Raw genomic sequence first — 26147 nt, 5'->3', positions numbered from 1 at the left:
GAGGAGGAAGAGGAGCTTGGATTTATACCCCACTTTTCTCGATTGGAAGGAGTCTCAAAGTGGCTTACAAACTCCTTCCCTTCCTCTCCCCATAACAGACACCTTGTGAGGTTGGTGGGGCTGAGAGAGTCACCCGGCCGGCTTTGTGTGGAGGAGTGGGGAATGAACCCCTGGTTCTCCAGATTAGAACCCACCTGGTCTTAACCACTACACCAGTGGTGGCGAATTTATGGCACGGGTGCCAGAGGTGGCACTCAGAGCCCTCTCTGTGGGCACACACAAACAAAGTGCCCCCCCCCCCGCATCTAGGCTGGCCTGGGACGCTGGGCTTGATTATCAGCATTAAACCTAAGACCTAGTTTTCGGGAAGCAGTGTAGGTAACCCTGTTAAGTGCTGTTAAACCCCACTGATTTTCTTGCAGAGAACTAAAGCGCGATCCTTTACCTGGGAGTAAGCTTGGTTGCTGGCAATGGGGCTTGCTTCTGAGTAAACCCTCCTAGGGTCATGATTCACAATTGCTTCAAAGCAAAGCCACCGACTACCACCAAGCTTACTCCAGAGTAACGCATGCCTCGGAGCCAACCGTTTTTTCTAAACGAAAACCTCAGTATTCAGGTTACATTGCCATGTTGGCACTTTGCGATAAATAAGTGGCTTTTGGGTGGCAATTTGGGCACTCGGTCTCGAAAAGGTTCGCCATCGCTGCACTACACCATGCTGGCTCTTTCATACATGAGGGAAATTAGGAGTGTGACCTTGGGGGAACCTGATGAAGTAGTGGACAGTGCAATCCACTGAGGGGTGGGTTGGAAAGCCTTGCGAATGCAGCATGAGGGCGGGTCAACGTAAATGCCCCTTATGCCGACACAAGAGGCAAATATGCTGGTGGGGGGGGCAAACATGGTGGAAGCAGGGTGTTATGCCGCACCCAAACACAGGAGCTGCCCCAGCACCGGCGCTCTTTCGGCACAGAAGCACCTTCCGGTGTGGGTGGGGTTTTTCTCTGGGTGGAGCTGACGATAGTCAGTTTCCGAAGGGTTAATTTCAGCCCGGAAATGCCCCCTACATAAAAACAGCAGGTATAAACTATTGAAAATGGATAATGAGTTGCAGGGGTTGGAAATTTGAATTCCCCCCCCCTCGTCCCTCTCCATGGTTTGCAGTGAGAAACTGAGAAACTACCCCCCATAATGCTATTAACCAAAAACAGACAGACACTTGCAAAAAATGTGCTGCTACTCCAAACAGATCGATTTCCGTTAATATCCATCAAATTTAGTTTGCTGTAACTGAACACTAGGATTTTTTTTAATTAAAAAGAGCATTGATTTATGACTGATTCATATACTGTGCGCTTGATTTAAGGTGAATTCCACAGAGCATATGCATAATGGGTTGCAGCCATTGTAAAGGAACCAAGTTTCATTTTTCCCATTCACCTGTGCGTCCTTCACCCATTCAGACAGTGATCGGAGCCCATGGAAACAATCCAGGTTGCTTTTAGGCTTGGAGATTCAAGTGCAACAAATACCAGATTCGGCCCGAATCTGAGCGAATTCGGGTATATCTGAATATTCGGGGTGTATCCGAATATGTTATTTGTCTTATTCGGGCATACAGCTAATTTTATGCCCGAATAAATCCGAATCTGAAATTTACCAAATTTCTAGGGTATTGACCAAGCCTAGTTGCTTTCGTACCTTCTCGTGGAGATGCATCTCTCTCTTTTTTAAATTTCCAGCAACACATGCGCAGCTGCACAGGCATACATAAATGAACCCCTGCAGGCATGCTGATTGATTTACAGTCTGATCGGCTGCACCTGGATAGCTGCGCATGTGCAACACAAACGTTTTTTTCAAAAGAAAAAGGGACCTCCCTGCAATGGTTGGGCAACAGCGAATGTGTTACTGTAGATCAGTCATTCTCACTGCCACGGGGAGAAAACATGCTTGGAGGGACGTTGTATGCTGTTGGGCACTCAGAGAATCTGCCCTCAACCTGTACAGAATGGATGGGCAGTTTCTTCCTGACATCGGATGGCACAGAACTTGGTCACAGACCAGGAAAGGGATTTGGGCGTCTTAGTTGATAGTTCCACTCAATGCATGGCAGCTGTGAAAAAGGCAAACTCTATGTTGGGGATCATTAGAAAAGGAATTGATAAATAAAACTTCAAAGATTGTCATGCCCTTATATAAAGCAGTGGTGCGATCGCACTTGGAGTACTGTGTCCAGTTCTGGTCGCCGCATCTCAAAAAGGATATTGAGGAGATAGAAAAAGTGCAGAGAAGGGCAACAAGGATGATTGAGGGACTGGAGCAAATCTTCCCTATAGAGGGAGAGGCTGCAGCGTTTGGGACTCTTTAGTTTTCGGAGAGGAGACGACTTGAGGGGGGATATGGATTGAAGTCTATAAAATTATGCATGGGTAGAGGTAATGTGACAGAGAGAAATTTTTCTCTCTTTCTCACAATACTAGAACCAGGGGGCATTCATTGAAAAAATGCTGGGGGGGAAGAACCTGAGGATCATTCAATCAAAGGAAACACTTCTTCACGCAACGTGTGATTGGTGTTTGGAATATGCTGCCACAGGAGGTGGTGATGGCCCCTAACCTGGATAGCTTTAAAGGGGGCTTGGACAGATTTATGGAGGAGAAGTCGATCTATGGCTACCAATCTTGATCCTCCTTGATCTTAGATTGCAAATGCCTTAGCAGACCAGGTGATCGGGAGCAGCAGCAGCAGCAGGCCATTGCTTTCACCTCCTGCACGTGAGCTCCCAAAGGCACCTGATGGGCCACTGCGAGTAGCAGAGAGCTGGACTAGATGGACTCTGGTCTGATCCAGCTGGCTTGTTCTTATGTTCTTATGTTCTTATGAAGTGAATGGGTGGAAGGGAGGGAAATGTTTGTTTGGGAATCCCTCCAACCTGGGATTGTGCAAAAGGATTGCTGGTTTAGCAATCTTCAAAAATCCCAGGTTGAGGGTAATAAAATGGACCACACTCATTTTGGGAACAGAACCTGTGTGAAGGCCCCCCCCTGGTTTATATAACATCCTACATCCGTAATAATTGGCCTCTGCAGAACCCAGTTTTCTGAACAGCCATGAATAGACTGACAAACAGCTGAGCTGAACAGTCTGTTGGTTCCTGGTTTCTGACAGCCAGACAAGGTATGAACTGACCAATGGGGGCTTTGTGCATCCTTGTTCAGAACATGTCCTGATGGATGCCCCAGGCGAGGCTGATCTTGCCACATCTGGGAAGCTAATCAGGATTGAATGTGGTTAGTATTTGGATGGGAAACCACCAAGGAAGTCCAAGGTTGCTATGCAGAGGCAAGGAATGGCCAGCCACTTCTGTTCATCGCTTGTCTTGGAAATACTAAGGGGGCATCATAAATTGGCTGTGACTTTGCCCCACTTTTCATCACCATCTGGAAAGTTTAAAGACAAACCAGTTCTAATGTCTAGATCGATAAGGGATTTAGCATATTCTTTCGTTTTCTAGTGGTTTGCACCCGGAGTGGTGTAGTGGTTAAGAGCAGGTGGACACTAATCTGGAGGACTGCGTTTGATTCCCCACTTCTCCACAGGAATCTTGCTGGGTGATCTTGGGCTAGTCACAGATCTCTCAGAACTCTCTCAGTCACAAGATGTCTGTTGTGGGGAAAGGAGGGTAAAGAGTTTGTAAGCCACTTTGAGACTCCTTACAGCTGAGAAAAGCATGGTATAAATCCAAACTACTACTCCTCTTCTTTTCCTCCTCCTCCTCCTCCTCCTCCTCCTCCTCCTCCTCCTCCTCTTTTTCTTTTTCTTTTTCTTTTTCTTTTTCTTTTTCTCCTTCTCCTGCTCCTGCTCCTGCTCCTTCTCCTCCTCCTCCTCCTCCTCCTTCTTCCTCCTCTTTTTCTTTTTCTTTTTCTCCTTCTCCTTCTCCTGCTCCTGCTCCTGCTCCTGCTCCTGCTCCTTCTCCTCCTCCTCCTCCTTCCTCCTCTTTTTCTTTTTCTTTTTCTTTTTCTTTTTCTCCTGCTCCTGCTCCTGCTCCTGCTCCTGCTCCTGCTCCTGCTCCTGCTCCTGCTCCTGCTCCTGCTCCTGCTCCTGCTCCTCCTCCTCCTCCTCCTTCTTCCTCCTCTTTTTCTTTTTCTTTTTCTTTTTCTTTTTCTTTTTCTTTTTCTCCTGCTCCTGCTCCTGCTCCTGCTCCTGCTCCTGCTCCTGCTCCTGCTCCTGCTCCTGCTCCTGCTCCTCCTCCTCCTCCTTCCTCCTCTTTTTCTTTTTCTTTTTCTTTTTCTTTTTTTTCCTTCTCCTGCTCCTGCTCCTGCTCCTGCTCCTGCTCCTTCTCCTTCTCCTTCTCCTCCTCCTCCTCCTCCTCCTCCTCCTCCTCCTCCTCCTCCCCCTCCTCCTCCTCCTCCTCCTCCTCCTCCTCCTCCTCCTCCTCCTCCTCCTCCCTGACCACTATTGAAAGCAACATGTCCCTGTGGACTTGAGAGCTTTCTGTGAATCTGTCCTAAATCAAGTCCTGAAATACAGTAAAGTTTCACACGACTTAAAGCGAGGAGGCTTAGGAAACTGGCAGAAGAATCATTACCCAATGCCCAACTTTTGATTGACTGGCGCAGGAGAGACCTTTGGGAGTCATGTAAACAAACAACTGCTTTGACCAGGGTCCCCTGGAGGAGTCATCAAAGCAAGGCAACATATCCCAAAGAAACCTATTAAAGAGAAATTAAGAGATGAAAGCCGGGTTTGCACTTTTGTTATGAAACGCTCCGTCCAGTGACCCATTCCAGTTCCATTCGTCCGTGACTCAATGCCCATGAGACAGGAGGCCCATCCAGCAGCCCGTCGGATGCTCTTCTAAAGTCTTTGGAACGTTTGATGAAGTGGTGTCTTGAGAACAAGGGAGGGGCTGCAGCTCGGTGTCAGAGCCTCTGCTTCGCATGCAAAAGGTCCCAGGTTCAATCCCTGGCATTTCCACTTACAGGATCTGGCAGTCGGTGACGTGAAAGACGTCAGCCTGAGATCCTCTAGAGCGGCTGCCAGTCAGTGCAGGCAATACTGGCCTTGATGGATGAAGGGTACACTGCTTCATGTGTGTTCTAGTTTTGGGCCCTTTCCACATGGGCAAAGTGCAGCGGGTGGCAGGCGGGGTTGAACAACCCGGTCTGCCGTCAGGGCATTCACATGCCTCCGTGCAGGCAGTGAACAGAACCCGCAGAGACAATGCGTGGTTCAGTTTGGAGAGGAGACATCTTGTGGGGCGTGGGTATGATTGAAGTCTATAAAATTATGCATGGAGTAGAAAATATTGACAGAGAGGGGGAGGGGGAATGCAGAGTGGACTCACATTAGGATCCATGTGAAGTCCCCCTCCACACGGGTTTTATTATTATTATTATTATTATTATTATTATTATTATACACATAACAACACAGCACAAGTGTCTGGAATTCATCTCTGAATATCGAGTCCTTCCCAAGGACCTAGGATATTAGAGGTATTTGCGTAGAATATGTGCAGTTCCTAGAAGTGCTGCTTTCTGCAGCATTATTATTATTATTATTATTATTATTATTATTATTATTATTATTATTATTATTATTATTATTATTATTATTATTATTATTATTACTGTTGTTGTTGCTGCTGCTGCTGCTGTTGCTGTTGCTGCTGCTGTTGCTACTGGTGGTTGCGGTTGTTATTGTTGTTGTTATTGTTGTTGTTGTTGTTGTTGTTGTTGTTGTTGTTGTTATTATTATTATTATTATTATTATTATTATTATTATTATTATTATTATTATTATTATTATTATTATTATTATTATGCTTGATAGACCGCCAAACCCCCGAACGGGCCTTGGAGAGGGACTGCAACTTAGCTTCCAAGAACTGTTGAGATTGGGCTAGCCGGGGCTGTGCTATTCCGCACAGTAAAATCCAGCTGCAAAGTGAGTTAAAAGTGGACTGAACGTGCATTATTCTGCATGTGCGGAAGGGGCCACGGATATGTGTAGTTCAAACATCCCAAGCTAATATTTAAGCAACAAGTGAAGACCAAGAATTGGAACTAGAAGCAAATACGCTCCCTAAAGCTCATTGGCAATAACAATAAAAAATTGGCTCACTTCTTTTGAACTGAGGCCTGGATAAAAACCAAACTATAACAGGTACGGTAGGAAGAACATCTGGATACTTTCCAGCATTTCAAAAACGAAATAGGACTACATCTGAAGTAGGACGGTCTCATTTCGGAAAAGTCAGTCTGAGTGCAGCCAGAGTTCATTCACCATCTGTAGGTATAGCAATGATATGTAAACAGTTTGCTAATGAGCTATCCAAAATCACTGCAGTTGGTTGTCTATCACCATGAACACTGTGGTACATATCCAACCAAACATCTCCATGTACAGTTTTCCTGCCAATGCTAAGGTAGTTGTAGAGGGGGGAAACAATGGCATGGTATAGCTCCATCTTGGACTAGTGTTGGACTAGGACAGTGATAGAGACCAAGTGCCCAAACTGCAACGCAAAACCCACTTATTTATTGCAAAGTGCCAACACAGCAATTTAACCTGAATATTGAGGTTTTAGTTTAGGGAAAACAGTTGGCTCCGAGGTGCGTGTTACTCAGAAGCTTGGTGAAGCAATTGTGCAATGCTTCGAACGGGTGAATCATGACCCTAGGAGGGTTTACTCAGAAGCAAGCACCATTGCCAGCAACTGAGCTTACTCCCAGGTAAAGGATCGTGCCCAGGCCAGCCTAGATGTGTGTGCATGGGGGGGGGGTAATGATTTTCTGCCCCCGTACACATGATGAACTCAGGGTGCGCGTGGCCACAGAGAGGGCTCTGAGTGCCACCTCTGGCACCCGTGCCATAGGTTCGCCACCACTGGACTAGGATATGGGAGACCCAGGTTTAAATCCTCCTTCTGCAGTGGAACCTTGCTGGGTGACCTTGGCCAGTCACACATAGTCATAGCTTAACCCTACCTCATAGGGTTGTTGTGAGGATGAAACAGGGAGGGATGTCGTAAGCCACTTTGGATACCCGCTGGGGAAGAAAGTAGGGTATGTCCAAAATAAAATAAATAAATTGACTCTGCTATTGTATCCGCCACACACCAAGCAACAATTCTTTTGTAGATTAATGCATGGAGAGCTTTGCACTTCTGGGTGTGTGTGTGCATGTGTGTGTGTGCGCATGCATTTTGTGAAGTCTGAGACCCCAACTCTGGTGAAAACATATCGGGACGCACAAAATTACATTTTTCTGCCCTGGAGCTTGCGAATACATCCAGATCGTTCCCCAAACCTGAACTAACTGCTGCAACCAGTCTCTGAACTCTTTATTTCCAGATATTATGTCCTTCTGCTTCGTATTTCATTGATATATCCTGTTTTCTTTTCTTCATTTGTCTGTCTGGCTCTCTGCTTCACACGTCTTGGATCCAGCTCATTGCCTCAGGTAATATCGTCTGATTTCATTTCAATCTCTCATCTTTTTTTTAATGATTCATATAGAAACAGAGAGTGGGAAGAGCAGTTTCCGGAATGGTCAACTTTCAGATGGAGTTTCCTCCTCTGCTGCATCAGAGCATAAAGTTTCTTCGGGAGAACTTGCAAAAGAAAGATTCTTTGTGCAACTTACATGTTAAGCTTACTTAGGCTCATTCCGCACATGCAGAATAATGCACTTTCAAACTGCTTTCAGTGCTCTTTGAAGCTGTGCGGAATGGCAAAATCCACTTGCAAACAGTTGTGAAAGTGGTTTGAAAACGTATTATTTTGTGTGTGCGGAAGGGGTGTCTATTTTTTAAAAAAATTATCTTCTAGAATTATTATCCAAGGCCGAGTCTGTTACCACTGGCACAGGATTTGTGACATTTTAGCAATTTCAATTAATTTTATCTCCGTTCATTTGGAGAGCATGCTATGATTGGGAAACTTCATCGATAGCTGCTGGCCCAAGAGTGGCAAAGTGGTTAAGAGCAGGTGGATTCTAATCCAGAGAACTGGGTTTGATTCCCCACTCCTCCGCCTGAGTGGCGGAGCCTTATCTGGTGAACCAGACAGTTTTCCGCATTCCTACATTCCTGCTGGGTGACCTGGGGCTGGTCATAGTTCTCTCTGAACTCTCTCCGTCCCACTACCTAACAAGGTGTCTGTTGTGGGGAAAGGAAGGGAAAGAAGCTTGTAAGCCACTTTGAGTCTCCTTACAGGAGAGAAAGGTGGGATATAAATCCAAACTCCTCCTCCTACTGCTCCTCCTGTTCTTCTTCTTCTTCTTCTTCTTCTTCTTCTTCTTCTTCTTCTTCTTCTTCTTCTTCTTCTTCTTCTTCTTCTTCTTCTTCTTGTTCTTCTTCTTCTTCTTCTTCTTCCAACAATAGTGAACTAAAAACTATTCTGATCCACATACACAGAGCAGTTAGCCCCTGTGAACTTGAGCAGTAATGGGACACAAATAATGTAACAACTGGTTGTTTACAAGCACCATTTTAATGACCAGTTCTGCCGAAGTGGTGTGAACCTGGACTTGAGGAAGGGACTTACCAGATAGCTGTTTCAGATAGTCTTAGATACCTGTTTAACTAGCATGTAGAATCATAGAATCATAGAGTTGGAAGAGACCCCGAGGGCCATCAAGTCCAACCCCCTGCAATGCAGGAACACATAATCAAAGCACTCCACGCTGGTTTAGCCATTTTTGAAAATCCCATTATCTCCTGAACTGCTCATTTTATGAGCATATACATGATAAATATCTTGCAGGACTTTTGACAGACATTAAAGGGACAGATGAGGACAAAGTTAATTATCTTCTGGCAGATATGTTCCCAATAGTCACACTAAAAGTGGCCCCTTTCATCTTTTTATCACTATTAGTAAAGAAGAAAACAGCCCTAATGACTCCAAATAAAGCCAAATTGTAACCCATTCCCCTTTTAAATTTAAAGTTAAATATATATGTTTAAATATATCAGGCTATATCGATTGTATTGCTTGTCATATTTTGTGTTAGATATTGCACTTCGGACTTTTACATTCCCCACTGATACGCTGACATAGGTAATTGGTAATTAGATATGCGTATTGCATTATACAATATTTAACAGAAGTGAATGGGTGTTATAATAGTTTTGGTTTTATTCTGGACTATTTTAGCTCAGAAGATTTTATCCTTGATATGTAGTTTATTTTATGGTTATTTAGGAGCAGCAGTGGCGTAGGAGGTTAAGAGCTCATGTATCTAATCTGGAGGAACCGGGTTTGATTCTCCGCTCTGCCGCCTGAGCTGTGGAGGCTTATCTGGGGAATTCAGATTAGCCTGTACACTCCCACACCTGCCAGCTGGGTGACCTTGGGCTAGTCACAGCTTCTCGGAGCTCTCTCAGCCCCACCTACCTCACAGGGTGTTTGTTGTGAGGGGGGAAGGGCAAGGAGATTGTAAGCCCCTTTGAGTCTCCTGCAGGAAAGAAGGGGGGGGGATATAAATCCAAAGTTGTCGTCGTCGTCGTCGTCGTCGTCGTCGTCGTCGTCGTCGTCGTCGTCGTCGTCTTCTTCTTCTTCTTCTTCTTCTTCTTCTTCTTCTTCTTCTTCTTCTTCTTCTTCTTCTTCTTCTTCTTCTTCTTCTTCTTCTTCTTCTTCTTCTTCTTCTTCTTCTGCTTCTTCTTCTTCTTCTTCTGCTTCTGCTTCTGCTTCTTCTTCTTCTTCTTCTTCTTCTTCTTCTTCTTCTTCTTCTATTTGTAGTTACGGCATATGTCTTTTAACGTTTGTTTTATATATTGATTTTTGACAGCCTATTGCTAATGCAATAACTACTACTACTACTACTACTACTACTACTACTACTACTACTACTACTACTACTACTACTACTACTACTACTTTTTCAACAATCCCAAGTTGAGGGAAATAATACGGGACCTCCCCTGAAAGCGGTTTGTACTGTGTCCTGTACCCGTTATATATTTGCCCTGTGCATAATCCACCAGAGTGGTAGATTTGATTCTGAGACTGTAAGTTGTTGACCCCTAGCATAAATAATTGAGTGGGAAGCTAGGCAGTCACCAACAGAACGGCAGGGGACTATATTAAATAATGAATTTTGGATGGGCTGCAATGGACTACAGTGCTGTTGTTTTATCTTCAAAGCATTTCAAAGCTCCTTTGAATTTAATTCCCGCTATTTTGAGGAACCCCGTGGCATTTCTTTCATTGTCTCCTGCTAAGATAACATCTGTCAGCATCCTGGAGGGGGGAAAAAGCAGGCAGACACCCACAGTAGAATTGTCAGTCAACTCACGATTGAAACGTGGGCTGGCAAAATGTCACTTTACTGTTTGGAAGATGCTCGGGGAGCCCACCTTGGGAAGAAATGTGACAGTTACGGAGACAGTCCTATTTATTTGAGAAAGACTTAAAGGAGGAGGAGGAGAGAAGGAAGAAAAAGCCCAGAGCTGAACAGAACTTTTTTTTTGGCACTTGAACTTGTAATGCTGTAGATACCAAAAGGCAAATAAAAACAGTGGGATCTGGGCTCAGCAGTCAGCTCACACTAACTGGATGGGTCTGTCACTCCAGAAAGAAACAAAACAAAAAAGAGTCAGAACCAAAAAGATATCAGAGGCCATTTATGCATGCAGTGCTTACCCCGTGGCTGTTTGCTTCGCAGTGGGGTTTCCCCACAGTTTTTTTTTCAGAAGAAGGAGAGTTTGGATTTACACCCACCTTTCTCTCCAGTAAAGAGACTCAAAGGGTAGGCTGACCAGACGTCCCGCTTTTGGCGGGACAGTTCCACCTTAAAACAATTTGTCCAGCGTCCCACGGGTTTTTTCAAGTGTCGCGGCTTTTGAAAGGCTGCCGCACTGCCTTCTGGGGTGCTCCCGGGAAACAGGAGCGCCCCAGAAGGCCGTGCGCTCCTGCGCCCGCGTGCGCATGCTCACCCGCCTACCCGCCCGTCCCGGTTCACAAAGGTGACCATCTGGTCACCTTATCAAAGGGGCTTACAAACTCCTTTCTCTTTCTCTTTCCACAACAGACCCCTTGTGAGGTAGGTGGGGCTGAGCGAGTTCTGAGAGAAGTGTGAGTAGCCGAAGTTCACCCACCCGGCTTCATGTGGAGGAGTGGGGGAAGAAATCCAGTTCACCAAATAAGAGTCCGTTACTCATGTGGAGGAGTGGGGAGTCAAACCTGACTCTCCAGATCAGAGTCCACTATTCCTAACCACTACAACACAATATTTCCCCTTTTCTTCCAGATGGGTACCCAAAATTACTTAAAACATGCCCCCGCTCCAATAAGCTGACATCAGATGTAATGGTAAAGAGCAGATGGACTCCAATCTGGAGAAGCAGGATTGATTATCTGGTGAACTGGGTTTGCTTCCCCGCTCTTCCATATGAAGCTTTCTGGTGACCTTGGGCCAGTCAGTTCTCCCAAAACTCTTTCAGCCCCACCTACCTCCCAAAGTGTCAGTTGTGGGGAGAGGAAGGGAAGGAGTTTGTAAGTCACTTTGGAACTCCTTACAGGAGAGAAAGGGGTGGTGGTGGTGGTGGTATAAATCCAAACTCTTTTTTTTATCAACAGGAAAGTAGTTTGGATCCAACTCATAATTTCTGAAAAAAAGTTCCATTTATCTACAACGATTGTTTCAGCAGTGAATAAACAAAGTCCATTTTGCGTCCGCTTGAATTGCCAAAGAGAAAAAAAGCCTTTCGATGACCAGTTTCCTCTACAAGGCGACTCACTTCTTTCATTGGCTTCTTCTTAATTGTCGGAACGGCTGCTCCTTTTCAGTGCTGCGCTAGGGCAATCTTGGCAATCGCTAAAATATTTAAGACAAGCAGTTGAAAGGCGCATAGATAATAGGCATCAAAATAATTCAGGAGGACAATCAATGAATCATGCCTCACGCTAATAACAGCTTTCGGAAAGACAACCCATAAATCTCAGACCAGGGATTTGGAATACACTTACATCTCCACCAAAGATTCCCCCCCCCCCAACAAATTGGGACAAACTGTGGAACGTTTCCAGCATTTCACTTTGGTGGATTCCGCGCAGCACATTTATAACAAGCGGCAGTCATTATAAATGAACCTGTTTTTCCTTTTTTTCCATTTGCATGTGTACCATTTACACATTCAGGAAGTCTGAACCTACTTTTGGACAAAAACGCTTCTTTAAAAAATTGTTTGTTTACAACGTGTGGTTCATCCAGTAGTGGCGTAGGAGTGGCGTGTGGTTCACGCAGCAGTGGCGTAGGAGGTTAAGAGCTCATGTATCTAATCTGGAGGAACCGGGTTTGATTCCCAGCTCTGCCGCCTGAGCTGTGGAGGCTTCTCTGGGGAATTCAGATTAGCCTGTGCATTCCCACACATGCCAGCTGGGTGACCTTGGGCTAGTCACAGCTTCTCGGAGCTCTCTCAGCCCCACCTACTTCACAGGGTGTTTGTTGTGAGGGGGGAAGGGCAAGGAGATTGTCAGCCCCTTTGAGTCTCCTGCAGGAGAGAAAGGGGGAATATAAATCCAAACTCCTCCTCCTCCTCCTCCTCTTCCTCCTCTTCCTCTTCTTCTTCTTCTTCTTCTTCTTCTTCTTCTTCTTCTTCTTCTTCTTCTTCTTCTTCTTCTTCTTCTTCTTCTTCTTCTTCAAAATGATTTACAATTGCCTTCCCTTCTCCTCTCCACAACAAACACCTTGGGAGGTATGTAGGTTGGTGAGAGTTTTGGGAGAATTAGAGTCTGCTGTTCTTAACCACTGCACTAAGCTGCCATGCTGGAATGAAGGTCCTTGACTCATGATGGGCTACAATAAGGACCCAGCCATTGCACTGCAAACAATTTGCCTGCCTCATTTGCTGATCAATGTCTAGTCTGATCTCAGTGCTGGCATCAGCAAAACGTGCCTGAAGATACATGTGCTCCATAATTAAGCATAGTGGATATTTATTCATTCTGCACCATCCATGGCTTTGCAATATCACTTCAGCACATAAGAGAAATCTCCACATAGAAAGTGTTTACAGCATACATTTTGACAACAGGAGGATTTATTCACAGATGGTACTTCACACAAATACAGTTGTACCATATATAGCTCTTACCCATCCTACCTCATTAATGAGACTGCTGTGCCTGTGGACCAAAATATATGCATAAATTTGCAGGATAAAAAGCCAAGCTATGGCTCTGATGTAACACACCTCAACATTTACACAAACAGTCCTACTGTCATACTGGGTGTCTGTCAAATCTCTGATAATGACTGAGAGGAAGAGGAGGAGGAAAAGGAGGAGGAGCGGGTTGATTGGATATATATCCCGCTTTTTTCAATCATAGGGAGTCTCAAAGTGGCTTACAAACTCTTACTTTCTTCTTCCCACACAGACACCCTGTAAGGTAGGTGGGGCTGAGAGAGTTCAGAGAGAACTGTGACTGGCCCAAGGTCACCCAGCAGGCTTCATGTGGAGGAGTGTGGAAACAAATCCTGTTCATCAGATTAGAGTCATATGGAGTTCATATGGAGGAATGGGGAATCAAACCCAGTTCACCAGATTAGAGTTCACCAGTTCACCACTTTTAAGCACTACACCATGCTGGTTCTCATAGGCTTACATAGCACAAAACTGGTAAGTAGCTAATACATATCAATGGGAACAAAAAAGTTTGGATTATTACAATAATGCAAGACTGCAGTTATCCTGACCTGGACAATTCAGACTAGTCCACTTTTATCAGATCTCAGAAGTTAACAGGGTCAGTCGTAGTTAATACTGTTGGATTATACAGCCATGCATGCAGCAGCAGCAGGGAATTCTGGGAGATCTCAACGAACATTCTAAAAGTGACAGTTGAAAACAGTTAGCTCTCTGACTCTGCTGAGGAAAGATGTTGTTAATTGTTCTGTCAACAAAAGCTGTATAAAAGCCTCTGACTGAATGTTTAGTATTGTAAACTATACTTGTTATGGTAACCAAATTGTAACAAAACGGTGAACTGTGAATGTATCGATATATAAGTGATACTTTGTTATATGTATATAGTCCCGTTCTCTCTCAGTATGAGTAAAGTTCTTTTGTTTATGATGTCTGAGGTAAAAAGGCTGGTCTTTACCAAAATAACTGTTCTTATTTTACAGTGGTTCACAAAGCTACATTCTGCTCGTTTCTCTGCAAACAGGATCATATATAAATATACCTGTTGACCTTCAACTACGTGGATGGGAGACCACCTAGACAGTTAAGGGGATCTCCAGCCGCCGGTGTGGGAGGGGGCCTCATTGGCACCGGCCCCCTCTGTTCGCAGCCTGGGGGTCCACCTGGATTCGTCTCTTTTAATGGAGACCCAGGTGGCCCATACAACCCAGGTTGCGTTGTTCCATCTTCGTCAGGCCCGACGGCTGGCCCCCTTCCTCTCCCAAGCTGACCTGGCCACTGTGATCCATGCAACGGTCACCTCCAGGTTAGACTATTGTAATTCGCTCTACGCTGGCCTACCCTTGCGCCTGATCTGGAAGCTGAAGCTGGTCCAGCATGCAGCAGCGCGCCTACTTACAGGTGGTGCCTATCGTGACCATATCCAGCCTGTATTGCGCCAGCTGCACTGGCTCCCAGTGGAGTTCCGGATCATCCACAAGGTATGGGTATTAACCTTTAAGGCTTTGCGCGGCCTGGGGCCCTCATACCTTCGGGACCGCCTTACCCCATATGTCCCTATTAGGCCTCTACGTTCAGCCTTTACGGCCCTGGCTCCAGCCTGGTGGAACACTCTCCCACCATCTTGGGTGGGGGGGGGGGGGGGTGGGGGGGGGGGGGGGTGGGGGGGGGGGGGGGTGGGGGGGGGGGGGGGTGGGGGGGGGGGGGGGTGGGGGGGGGGGGGGGTGGGGGGGGGGGGGGGTGGGGGGGGGGGGGGGTGGGGGGGGGGGGGGGTGGGGGGGGGGGGGGGTGGGGGGGGGGGGGGGTGGGGGGGGGGGGGGGTGGGGGGGGGGGGGGGTGGGGGGGGGGGGGGGTGGGGGGGGGGGGGGGTGGGGGGGGGGGGGGGTGGGGGGGGGGGGGGGTGGGGGGGGGGGGGGGTGGGGGGGGGGGGGGGTGGGGGGGGGGGGGGGTGGGGGGGGGGGGGGGTGGGGGGGGGGGGGGGTGGGGGGGGGGGGGGGTGGGGGGGGGGGGGGGTGGGGGGGGGGGGGGGTGGGGGGGGGGGGGGGTGGGGGGGGGGGGGGGTGGGGGGGGGGGGGGGTGGGGGGGGGGGGGGGTGGGGGGGGGGGGGGGTGGGGGGGGGGGGGGGTGGGGGGGGGGGGGGGTGGGGGGGGGGGGGGGTGGGGGGGGGGGGGGGTGGGGGGGGGGGGGGGTGGGGGGGGGGGGGGGTGGGGGGGGGGGGGGGTGGGGGGGGGGGGGGGTGGGGGGGGGGGGGGGTGGGGGGGGGGGGGGGTGGGGGGGGGGGGGGGTGGGGGGGGGGGGGGGTGGGGGGGGGGGGGGGTGGGGGGGGGGGGGGGTGGGGGGGGGGGGGGGTGGGGGGGGGGGGGGGTGGGGGGGGGGGGGGGTGGGGGGGGGGGGGGGTGGGGGGGGGGGGGGGTGGGGGGGGGGGGGGGTGGGGGGGGGGGGGGGTGGGGGGGGGGGGGGGTGGGGGGGGGGGGGGGTGGGGGGGGGGGGGGGTGGGGGGGGGGGGGGGTGGGGGGGGGGGGGGGTGGGGGGGGGGGGGGGTGGGGGGGGGGGGGGGTGGGGGGGGGGGGGGGTGGGGGGGGGGGGGGGTGGGGGGGGGGGGGGGTGGGGGGGGGGGGGGGTGGGGGGGGGGGGGGGTGGGGGGGGGGGGGGGTGGGGGGGGGGGGGGGTGGGGGGGGGGGGGGGTGGGGGGGGGGGGGGGTGGGGGGGGGGGGGGGTGGGGGGGGGGGGGGGTGGGGGGGGGGGGGGGTGGGGGGGGGGGGGGGTGGGGGGGGGGGGGGGTGGGGGGGGGGGGGGGTGGGGGGGGGGGGGGGTGGGGGGGGGGGGGGGTGGGGGGGGGGGGGGGTGGGGGGGGGGGGGGGTGGGGGGGGGGGGGGGTGGGGGGGGGGGGGGGTGGGGGGGGGGGGGGGTGGGGGGGGGGGGGGGTGGGGGGGGGGGGGGGTGGGGGGGGGGGGGGGTGGGGGGGGGGGGGGGTGGGGGGGGGGGGGGGTGGGGGGGGGGGGGGGTGGGGGGGGGGGGGGGTGGGGGGGGGGGGGGGTGGGGGGGGGGGGGGGTGGGGGGGGGGGGGGGTGGGGGGGGGGGGGGGTGGGGGGGGGGGGGGGTGGGGGGGGGGGGGGGTGGGGGGGGGGGGGGGTGGGGGGGGGGGGGGGTGGGGGGGGGGGGGGGTGGGGGGGGGGGGGGGTGGGGGGGGGGGGGGGTGGGGGGGGGGGGGGGTGGGGGGGGGGGGGGGTGGGGGGGGGGGGGGGTGGGGGGGGGGGGGGGTGGGGGGGGGGGGGGGTGGGGGGGGGGGGGGGTGGGGGGGGGGGGGGGTGGGGGGGGGGGGGGGTGGGGGGGGGGGGGGGTGGGGGGGGGGGGGGGTGGGGGGGGGGGGGGGTGGGGGGGGGGGGGGGTGGGGGGGGGGGGGGGTGGGGGGGGGGGGGGGTGGGGGGGGGGGGGGGTGGGGGGGGGGGGGGGTGGGGGGGGGGGGGGGTGGGGGGGGGGGGGGGTGGGGGGGGGGGGGGGTGGGGGGGGGGGGGGGTGGGGGGGGGGGGGGGTGGGGGGGGGGGGGGGTGGGGGGGGGGGGGGGTGGGGGGGGGGGGGGGTGGGGGGGGGGGGGGGTGGGGGGGGGGGGGGGTGGGGGGGGGGGGGGGTGGGGGGGGGGGGGGGTGGGGGGGGGGGGGGGTGGGGGGGGGGGGGGGTGGGGGGGGGGGGGGGTGGGGGGGGGGGGGGGTGGGGGGGGGGGGGGGTGGGGGGGGGGGGGGGTGGGGGGGGGGGGGGGTGGGGGGGGGGGGGGGTGGGGGGGGGGGGGGGTGGGGGGGGGGGGGGGTGGGGGGGGGGGGGGGTGGGGGGGGGGGGGGGTGGGGGGGGGGGGGGGTGGGGGGGGGGGGGGGTGGGGGGGGGGGGGGGTGGGGGGGGGGGGGGGTGGGGGGGGGGGGGGGTGGGGGGGGGGGGGGGTGGGGGGGGGGGGGGGTGGGGGGGGGGGGGGGTGGGGGGGGGGGGGGGTGGGGGGGGGGGGGGGTGGGGGGGGGGGGGGGTGGGGGGGGGGGGGGGTGGGGGGGGGGGGGGGTGGGGGGGGGGGGGGGTGGGGGGGGGGGGGGGTGGGGGGGGGGGGGGGTGGGGGGGGGGGGGGGTGGGGGGGGGGGGGGGTGGGGGGGGGGGGGGGTGGGGGGGGGGGGGGGTGGGGGGGGGGGGGGGTGGGGGGGGGGGGGGGTGGGGGGGGGGGGGGGTGGGGGGGGGGGGGGGTGGGGGGGGGGGGGGGTGGGGGGGGGGGGGGGTGGGGGGGGGGGGGGGTGGGGGGGGGGGGGGGTGGGGGGGGGGGGGGGTGGGGGGGGGGGGGGGTGGGGGGGGGGGGGGGTGGGGGGGGGGGGGGGTGGGGGGGGGGGGGGGTGGGGGGGGGGGGGGGTGGGGGGGGGGGGGGGTGGGGGGGGGGGGGGGTGGGGGGGGGGGGGGGTGGGGGGGGGGGGGGGTGGGGGGGGGGGGGGGTGGGGGGGGGGGGGGGTGGGGGGGGGGGGGGGTGGGGGGGGGGGGGGGTGGGGGGGGGGGGGGGTGGGGGGGGGGGGGGGTGGGGGGGGGGGGGGGTGGGGGGGGGGGGGGGTGGGGGGGGGGGGGGGTGGGGGGGGGGGGGGGTGGGGGGGGGGGGGGGTGGGGGGGGGGGGGGGTGGGGGGGGGGGGGGGTGGGGGGGGGGGGGGGTGGGGGGGGGGGGGGGTGGGGGGGGGGGGGGGTGGGGGGGGGGGGGGGTGGGGGGGGGGGGGGGTGGGGGGGGGGGGGGGTGGGGGGGGGGGGGGGTGGGGGGGGGGGGGGGTGGGGGGGGGGGGGGGTGGGGGGGGGGGGGGGTGGGGGGGGGGGGGGGTGGGGGGGGGGGGGGGTGGGGGGGGGGGGGGGTGGGGGGGGGGGGGGGTGGGGGGGGGGGGGGGTGGGGGGGGGGGGGGGTGGGGGGGGGGGGGGGTGGGGGGGGGGGGGGGTGGGGGGGGGGGGGGGTGGGGGGGGGGGGGGGTGGGGGGGGGGGGGGGTGGGGGGGGGGGGGGGTGGGGGGGGGGGGGGGTGGGGGGGGGGGGGGGTGGGGGGGGGGGGGGGTGGGGGGGGGGGGGGGTGGGGGGGGGGGGGGGTGGGGGGGGGGGGGGGTGGGGGGGGGGGGGGGTGGGGGGGGGGGGGGGTGGGGGGGGGGGGGGGTGGGGGGGGGGGGGGGTGGGGGGGGGGGGGGGTGGGGGGGGGGGGGGGTGGGGGGGGGGGGGGGTGGGGGGGGGGGGGGGTGGGGGGGGGGGGGGGTGGGGGGGGGGGGGGGTGGGGGGGGGGGGGGGTGGGGGGGGGGGGGGGTGGGGGGGGGGGGGGGTGGGGGGGGGGGGGGGTGGGGGGGGGGGGGGGTGGGGGGGGGGGGGGGTGGGGGGGGGGGGGGGTGGGGGGGGGGGGGGGTGGGGGGGGGGGGGGGTGGGGGGGGGGGGGGGTGGGGGGGGGGGGGGGTGGGGGGGGGGGGGGGTGGGGGGGGGGGGGGGTGGGGGGGGGGGGGGGTGGGGGGGGGGGGGGGTGGGGGGGGGGGGGGGTGGGGGGGGGGGGGGGTGGGGGGGGGGGGGGGTGGGGGGGGGGGGGGGTGGGGGGGGGGGGGGGTGGGGGGGGGGGGGGGTGGGGGGGGGGGGGGGTGGGGGGGGGGGGGGGTGGGGGGGGGGGGGGGTGGGGGGGGGGGGGGGTGGGGGGGGGGGGGGGTGGGGGGGGGGGGGGGTGGGGGGGGGGGGGGGTGGGGGGGGGGGGGGGTGGGGGGGGGGGGGGGTGGGGGGGGGGGGGGGTGGGGGGGGGGGGGGGTGGGGGGGGGGGGGGGTGGGGGGGGGGGGGGGTGGGGGGGGGGGGGGGTGGGGGGGGGGGGGGGTGGGGGGGGGGGGGGGTGGGGGGGGGGGGGGGTGGGGGGGGGGGGGGGTGGGGGGGGGGGGGGGTGGGGGGGGGGGGGGGTGGGGGGGGGGGGGGGTGGGGGGGGGGGGGGGTGGGGGGGGGGGGGGGTGGGGGGGGGGGGGGGTGGGGGGGGGGGGGGGTGGGGGGGGGGGGGGGTGGGGGGGGGGGGGGGTGGGGGGGGGGGGGGGTGGGGGGGGGGGGGGGTGGGGGGGGGGGGGGGTGGGGGGGGGGGGGGGTGGGGGGGGGGGGGGGTGGGGGGGGGGGGGGGTGGGGGGGGGGGGGGGTGGGGGGGGGGGGGGGTGGGGGGGGGGGGGGGTGGGGGGGGGGGGGGGTGGGGGGGGGGGGGGGTGGGGGGGGGGGGGGGTGGGGGGGGGGGGGGGTGGGGGGGGGGGGGGGTGGGGGGGGGGGGGGGTGGGGGGGGGGGGGGGTGGGGGGGGGGGGGGGTGGGGGGGGGGGGGGGTGGGGGGGGGGGGGGGTGGGGGGGGGGGGGGGTGGGGGGGGGGGGGGGTGGGGGGGGGGGGGGGTGGGGGGGGGGGGGGGTGGGGGGGGGGGGGGGTGGGGGGGGGGGGGGGTGGGGGGGGGGGGGGGTGGGGGGGGGGGGGGGTGGGGGGGGGGGGGGGTGGGGGGGGGGGGGGGTGGGGGGGGGGGGGGGTGGGGGGGGGGGGGGGTGGGGGGGGGGGGGGGTGGGGGGGGGGGGGGGTGGGGGGGGGGGGGGGTGGGGGGGGGGGGGGGTGGGGGGGGGGGGGGGTGGGGGGGGGGGGGGGTGGGGGGGGGGGGGGGTGGGGGGGGGGGGGGGTGGGGGGGGGGGGGGGTGGGGGGGGGGGGGGGTGGGGGGGGGGGGGGGTGGGGGGGGGGGGGGGTGGGGGGGGGGGGGGGTGGGGGGGGGGGGGGGTGGGGGGGGGGGGGGGTGGGGGGGGGGGGGGGTGGGGGGGGGGGGGGGTGGGGGGGGGGGGGGGTGGGGGGGGGGGGGGGTGGGGGGGGGGGGGGGTGGGGGGGGGGGGGGGTGGGGGGGGGGGGGGGTGGGGGGGGGGGGGGGTGGGGGGGGGGGGGGGTGGGGGGGGGGGGGGGTGGGGGGGGGGGGGGGTGGGGGGGGGGGGGGGTGGGGGGGGGGGGGGGTGGGGGGGGGGGGGGGTGGGGGGGGGGGGGGGTGGGGGGGGGGGGGGGTGGGGGGGGGGGGGGGTGGGGGGGGGGGGGGGTGGGGGGGGGGGGGGGTGGGGGGGGGGGGGGGTGGGGGGGGGGGGGGGTGGGGGGGGGGGGGGGTGGGGGGGGGGGGGGGTGGGGGGGGGGGGGGGTGGGGGGGGGGGGGGGTGGGGGGGGGGGGGGGTGGGGGGGGGGGGGGGTGGGGGGGGGGGGGGGTGGGGGGGGGGGGGGGTGGGGGGGGGGGGGGGTGGGGGGGGGGGGGGGTGGGGGGGGGGGGGGGTGGGGGGGGGGGGGGGTGGGGGGGGGGGGGGGTGGGGGGGGGGGGGGGTGGGGGGGGGGGGGGGTGGGGGGGGGGGGGGGTGGGGGGGGGGGGGGGTGGGGGGGGGGGGGGGTGGGGGGGGGGGGGGGTGGGGGGGGGGGGGGGTGGGGGGGGGGGGGGGTGGGGGGGGGGGGGGGTGGGGGGGGGGGGGGGTGGGGGGGGGGGGGGGTGGGGGGGGGGGGGGGTGGGGGGGGGGGGGGGTGGGGGGGGGGGGGGGTGGGGGGGGGGGGGGGTGGGGGGGGGGGGGGGTGGGGGGGGGGGGGGGTGGGGGGGGGGGGGGGTGGGGGGGGGGGGGGGTGGGGGGGGGGGGGGGTGGGGGGGGGGGGGGGTGGGGGGGGGGGGGGGTGGGGGGGGGGGGGGGTGGGGGGGGGGGGGGGTGGGGGGGGGGGGGGGTGGGGGGGGGGGGGGGTGGGGGGGGGGGGGGGTGGGGGGGGGGGGGGGTGGGGGGGGGGGGGGGTGGGGGGGGGGGGGGGTGGGGGGGGGGGGGGGTGGGGGGGGGGGGGGGTGGGGGGGGGGGGGGGTGGGGGGGGGGGGGGGTGGGGGGGGGGGGGGGTGGGGGGGGGGGGGGGTGGGGGGGGGGGGGGGTGGGGGGGGGGGGGGGTGGGGGGGGGGGGGGGTGGGGGGGGGGGGGGGTGGGGGGGGGGGGGGGTGGGGGGGGGGGGGGGTGGGGGGGGGGGGGGGTGGGGGGGGGGGGGGGTGGGGGGGGGGGGGGGTGGGGGGGGGGGGGGGTGGGGGGGGGGGGGGGTGGGGGGGGGGGGGGGTGGGGGGGGGGGGGGGTGGGGGGGGGGGGGGGTGGGGGGGGGGGGGGGTGGGGGGGGGGGGGGGTGGGGGGGGGGGGGGGTGGGGGGGGGGGGGGGTGGGGGGGGGGGGGGGTGGGGGGGGGGGGGGGTGGGGGGGGGGGGGGGTGGGGGGGGGGGGGGGTGGGGGGGGGGGGGGGTGGGGGGGGGGGGGGGTGGGGGGGGGGGGGGGTGGGGGGGGGGGGGGGTGGGGGGGGGGGGGGGTGGGGGGGGGGGGGGGTGGGGGGGGGGGGGGGTGGGGGGGGGGGGGGGTGGGGGGGGGGGGGGGTGGGGGGGGGGGGGGGTGGGGGGGGGGGGGGGTGGGGGGGGGGGGGGGTGGGGGGGGGGGGGGGTGGGGGGGGGGGGGGGTGGGGGGGGGGGGGGGTGGGGGGGGGGGGGGGTGGGGGGGGGGGGGGGTGGGGGGGGGGGGGGGTGGGGGGGGGGGGGGGTGGGGGGGGGGGGGGGTGGGGGGGGGGGGGGGTGGGGGGGGGGGGGGGTGGGGGGGGGGGGGGGTGGGGGGGGGGGGGGGTGGGGGGGGGGGGGGGTGGGGGGGGGGGGGGGTGGGGGGGGGGGGGGGTGGGGGGGGGGGGGGGTGGGGGGGGGGGGGGGTGGGGGGGGGGGGGGGTGGGGGGGGGGGGGGGTGGGGGGGGGGGGGGGTGGGGGGGGGGGGGGGTGGGGGGGGGGGGGGGTGGGGGGGGGGGGGGGTGGGGGGGGGGGGGGGTGGGGGGGGGGGGGGGTGGGGGGGGGGGGGGGTGGGGGGGGGGGGGGGTGGGGGGGGGGGGGGGTGGGGGGGGGGGGGGGTGGGGGGGGGGGGGGGTGGGGGGGGGGGGGGGTGGGGGGGGGGGGGGGTGGGGGGGGGGGGGGGTGGGGGGGGGGGGGGGTGGGGGGGGGGGGGGGTGGGGGGGGGGGGGGGTGGGGGGGGGGGGGGGTGGGGGGGGGGGGGGGTGGGGGGGGGGGGGGGTGGGGGGGGGGGGGGGTGGGGGGGGGGGGGGGTGGGGGGGGGGGGGGGTGGGGGGGGGGGGGGGTGGGGGGGGGGGGGGGTGGGGGGGGGGGGGGGTGGGGGGGGGGGGGGGTGGGGGGGGGGGGGGGTGGGGGGGGGGGGGGGTGGGGGGGGGGGGGGGTGGGGGGGGGGGGGGGTGGGGGGGGGGGGGGGTGGGGGGGGGGGGGGGTGGGGGGGGGGGGGGGTGGGGGGGGGGGGGGGTGGGGGGGGGGGGGGGTGGGGGGGGGGGGGGGTGGGGGGGGGGGGGGGTGGGGGGGGGGGGGGGTGGGGGGGGGGGGGGGTGGGGGGGGGGGGGGGTGGGGGGGGGGGGGGGTGGGGGGGGGGGGGGGTGGGGGGGGGGGGGGGTGGGGGGGGGGGGGGGTGGGGGGGGGGGGGGGTGGGGGGGGGGGGGGGTGGGGGGGGGGGGGGGTGGGGGGGGGGGGGGGTGGGGGGGGGGGGGGGTGGGGGGGGGGGGGGGTGGGGGGGGGGGGGGGTGGGGGGGGGGGGGGGTGGGGGGGGGGGGGGGTGGGGGGGGGGGGGGGTGGGGGGGGGGGGGGGTGGGGGGGGGGGGGGGTGGGGGGGGGGGGGGGTGGGGGGGGGGGGGGGTGGGGGGGGGGGGGGGTGGGGGGGGGGGGGGGTGGGGGGGGGGGGGGGTGGGGGGGGGGGGGGGTGGGGGGGGGGGGGGGTGGGGGGGGGGGGGGGTGGGGGGGGGGGGGGGTGGGGGGGGGGGGGGGTGGGGGGGGGGGGGGGTGGGGGGGGGGGGGGGTGGGGGGGGGGGGGGGTGGGGGGGGGGGGGGGTGGGGGGGGGGGGGGGTGGGGGGGGGGGGGGGTGGGGGGGGGGGGGGGTGGGGGGGGGGGGGGGTGGGGGGGGGGGGGGGTGGGGGGGGGGGGGGGTGGGGGGGGGGGGGGGTGGGGGGGGGGGGGGGTGGGGGGGGGGGGGGGTGGGGGGGGGGGGGGGTGGGGGGGGGGGGGGGTGGGGGGGGGGGGGGGTGGGGGGGGGGGGGGGTGGGGGGGGGGGGGGGTGGGGGGGGGGGGGGGTGGGGGGGGGGGGGGGTGGGGGGGGGGGGGGGTGGGGGGGGGGGGGGGTGGGGGGGGGGGGGGGTGGGGGGGGGGGGGGGTGGGGGGGGGGGGGGGTGGGGGGGGGGGGGGGTGGGGGGGGGGGGGGGTGGGGGGGGGGGGGGGTGGGGGGGGGGGGGGGTGGGGGGGGGGGGGGGTGGGGGGGGGGGGGGGTGGGGGGGGGGGGGGGTGGGGGGGGGGGGGGGTGGGGGGGGGGGGGGGTGGGGGGGGGGGGGGGTGGGGGGGGGGGGGGGTGGGGGGGGGGGGGGGTGGGGGGGGGGGGGGGTGGGGGGGGGGGGGGGTGGGGGGGGGGGGGGGTGGGGGGGGGGGGGGGTGGGGGGGGGGGGGGGTGGGGGGGGGGGGGGGTGGGGGGGGGGGGGGGTGGGGGGGGGGGGGGGTGGGGGGGGGGGGGGGTGGGGGGGGGGGGGGGTGGGGGGGGGGGGGGGTGGGGGGGGGGGGGGGTGGGGGGGGGGGGGGGTGGGGGGGGGGGGGGGTGGGGGGGGGGGGGGGTGGGGGGGGGGGGGGGTGGGGGGGGGGGGGGGTGGGGGGGGGGGGGGGTGGGGGGGGGGGGGGGTGGGGGGGGGGGGGGGTGGGGGGGGGGGGGGGTGGGGGGGGGGGGGGGTGGGGGGGGGGGGGGGTGGGGGGGGGGGGGGGTGGGGGGGGGGGGGGGTGGGGGGGGGGGGGGGTGGGGGGGGGGGGGGGTGGGGGGGGGGGGGGGTGGGGGGGGGGGGGGGTGGGGGGGGGGGGGGGTGGGGGGGGGGGGGGGTGGGGGGGGGGGGGGGTGGGGGGGGGGGGGGGTGGGGGGGGGGGGGGGTGGGGGGGGGGGGGGGTGGGGGGGGGGGGGGGTGGGGGGGGGGGGGGGTGGGGGGGGGGGGGGGTGGGGGGGGGGGGGGGTGGGGGGGGGGGGGGGTGGGGGGGGGGGGGGGTGGGGGGGGGGGGGGGTGGGGGGGGGGGGGGGTGGGGGGGGGGGGGGGTGGGGGGGGGGGGGGGTGGGGGGGGGGGGGGGTGGGGGGGGGGGGGGGTGGGGGGGGGGGGGGGTGGGGGGGGGGGGGGGTGGGGGGGGGGGGGGGTGGGGGGGGGGGGGGGTGGGGGGGGGGGGGGGTGGGGGGGGGGGGGGGTGGGGGGGGGGGGGGGTGGGGGGGGGGGGGGGTGGGGGGGGGGGGGGGTGGGGGGGGGGGGGGGTGGGGGGGGGGGGGGGTGGGGGGGGGGGGGGGTGGGGGGGGGGGGGGGTGGGGGGGGGGGGGGGTGGGGGGGGGGGGGGGTGGGGGGGGGGGGGGGTGGGGGGGGGGGGGGGTGGGGGGGGGGGGGGGTGGGGGGGGGGGGGGGTGGGGGGGGGGGGGGGTGGGGGGGGGGGGGGGTGGGGGGGGGGGGGGGTGGGGGGGGGGGGGGGTGGGGGGGGGGGGGGGTGGGGGGGGGGGGGGGTGGGGGGGGGGGGGGGTGGGGGGGGGGGGGGGTGGGGGGGGGGGGGGGTGGGGGGGGGGGGGGGTGGGGGGGGGGGGGGGTGGGGGGGGGGGGGGGTGGGGGGGGGGGGGGGTGGGGGGGGGGGGGGGTGGGGGGGGGGGGGGGTGGGGGGGGGGGGGGGTGGGGGGGGGGGGGGGTGGGGGGGGGGGGGGGTGGGGGGGGGGGGGGGTGGGGGGGGGGGGGGGTGGGGGGGGGGGGGGGTGGGGGGGGGGGGGGGTGGGGGGGGGGGGGGGTGGGGGGGGGGGGGGGTGGGGGGGGGGGGGGGTGGGGGGGGGGGGGGGTGGGGGGGGGGGGGGGTGGGGGGGGGGGGGGGTGGGGGGGGGGGGGGGTGGGGGGGGGGGGGGGTGGGGGGGGGGGGGGGTGGGGGGGGGGGGGGGTGGGGGGGGGGGGGGGTGGGGGGGGGGGGGGGTGGGGGGGGGGGGGGGTGGGGGGGGGGGGGGGTGGGGGGGGGGGGGGGTGGGGGGGGGGGGGGGTGGGGGGGGGGGGGGGTGGGGGGGGGGGGGGGTGGGGGGGGGGGGGGGTGGGGGGGGGGGGGGGTGGGGGGGGGGGGGGGTGGGGGGGGGGGGGGGTGGGGGGGGGGGGGGGTGGGGGGGGGGGGGGGTGGGGGGGGGGGGGGGTGGGGGGGGGGGGGGGTGGGGGGGGGGGGGGGTGGGGGGGGGGGGGGGTGGGGGGGGGGGGGGGTGGGGGGGGGGGGGGGTGGGGGGGGGGGGGGGTGGGGGGGGGGGGGGGTGGGGGGGGGGGGGGGTGGGGGGGGGGGGGGGTGGGGGGGGGGGGGGGTGGGGGGGGGGGGGGGTGGGGGGGGGGGGGGGTGGGGGGGGGGGGGGGTGGGGGGGGGGGGGGGTGGGGGGGGGGGGGGGTGGGGGGGGGGGGGGGTGGGGGGGGGGGGGGGTGGGGGGGGGGGGGGGTGGGGGGGGGGGGGGGTGGGGGGGGGGGGGGGTGGGGGGGGGGGGGGGTGGGGGGGGGGGGGGGTGGGGGGGGGGGGGGGTGGGGGGGGGGGGGGGTGGGGGGGGGGGGGGGTGGGGGGGGGGGGGGGTGGGGGGGGGGGGGGGTGGGGGGGGGGGGGGGTGGGGGGGGGGGGGGGTGGGGGGGGGGGGGGGTGGGGGGGGGGGGGGGTGGGGGGGGGGGGGGGTGGGGGGGGGGGGGGGTGGGGGGGGGGGGGGGTGGGGGGGGGGGGGGGTGGGGGGGGGGGGGGGTGGGGGGGGGGGGGGGTGGGGGGGGGGGGGGGTGGGGGGGGGGGGGGGTGGGGGGGGGGGGGGGTGGGGGGGGGGGGGGGTGGGGGGGGGGGGGGGTGGGGGGGGGGGGGGGTGGGGGGGGGGGGGGGTGGGGGGGGGGGGGGGTGGGGGGGGGGGGGGGTGGGGGGGGGGGGGGGTGGGGGGGGGGGGGGGTGGGGGGGGGGGGGG

Source organism: Sphaerodactylus townsendi, linkage group LG10, assembly GCF_021028975.2.
Source record: "Sphaerodactylus townsendi isolate TG3544 linkage group LG10, MPM_Stown_v2.3, whole genome shotgun sequence".
In the NCBI taxonomy this organism is placed as follows: Eukaryota; Metazoa; Chordata; class Lepidosauria; order Squamata; family Sphaerodactylidae; genus Sphaerodactylus; species Sphaerodactylus townsendi.
The sequence above is the reverse complement of the archived record's forward strand: the minus strand, read 5'-3'. Positions refer to the sequence as shown.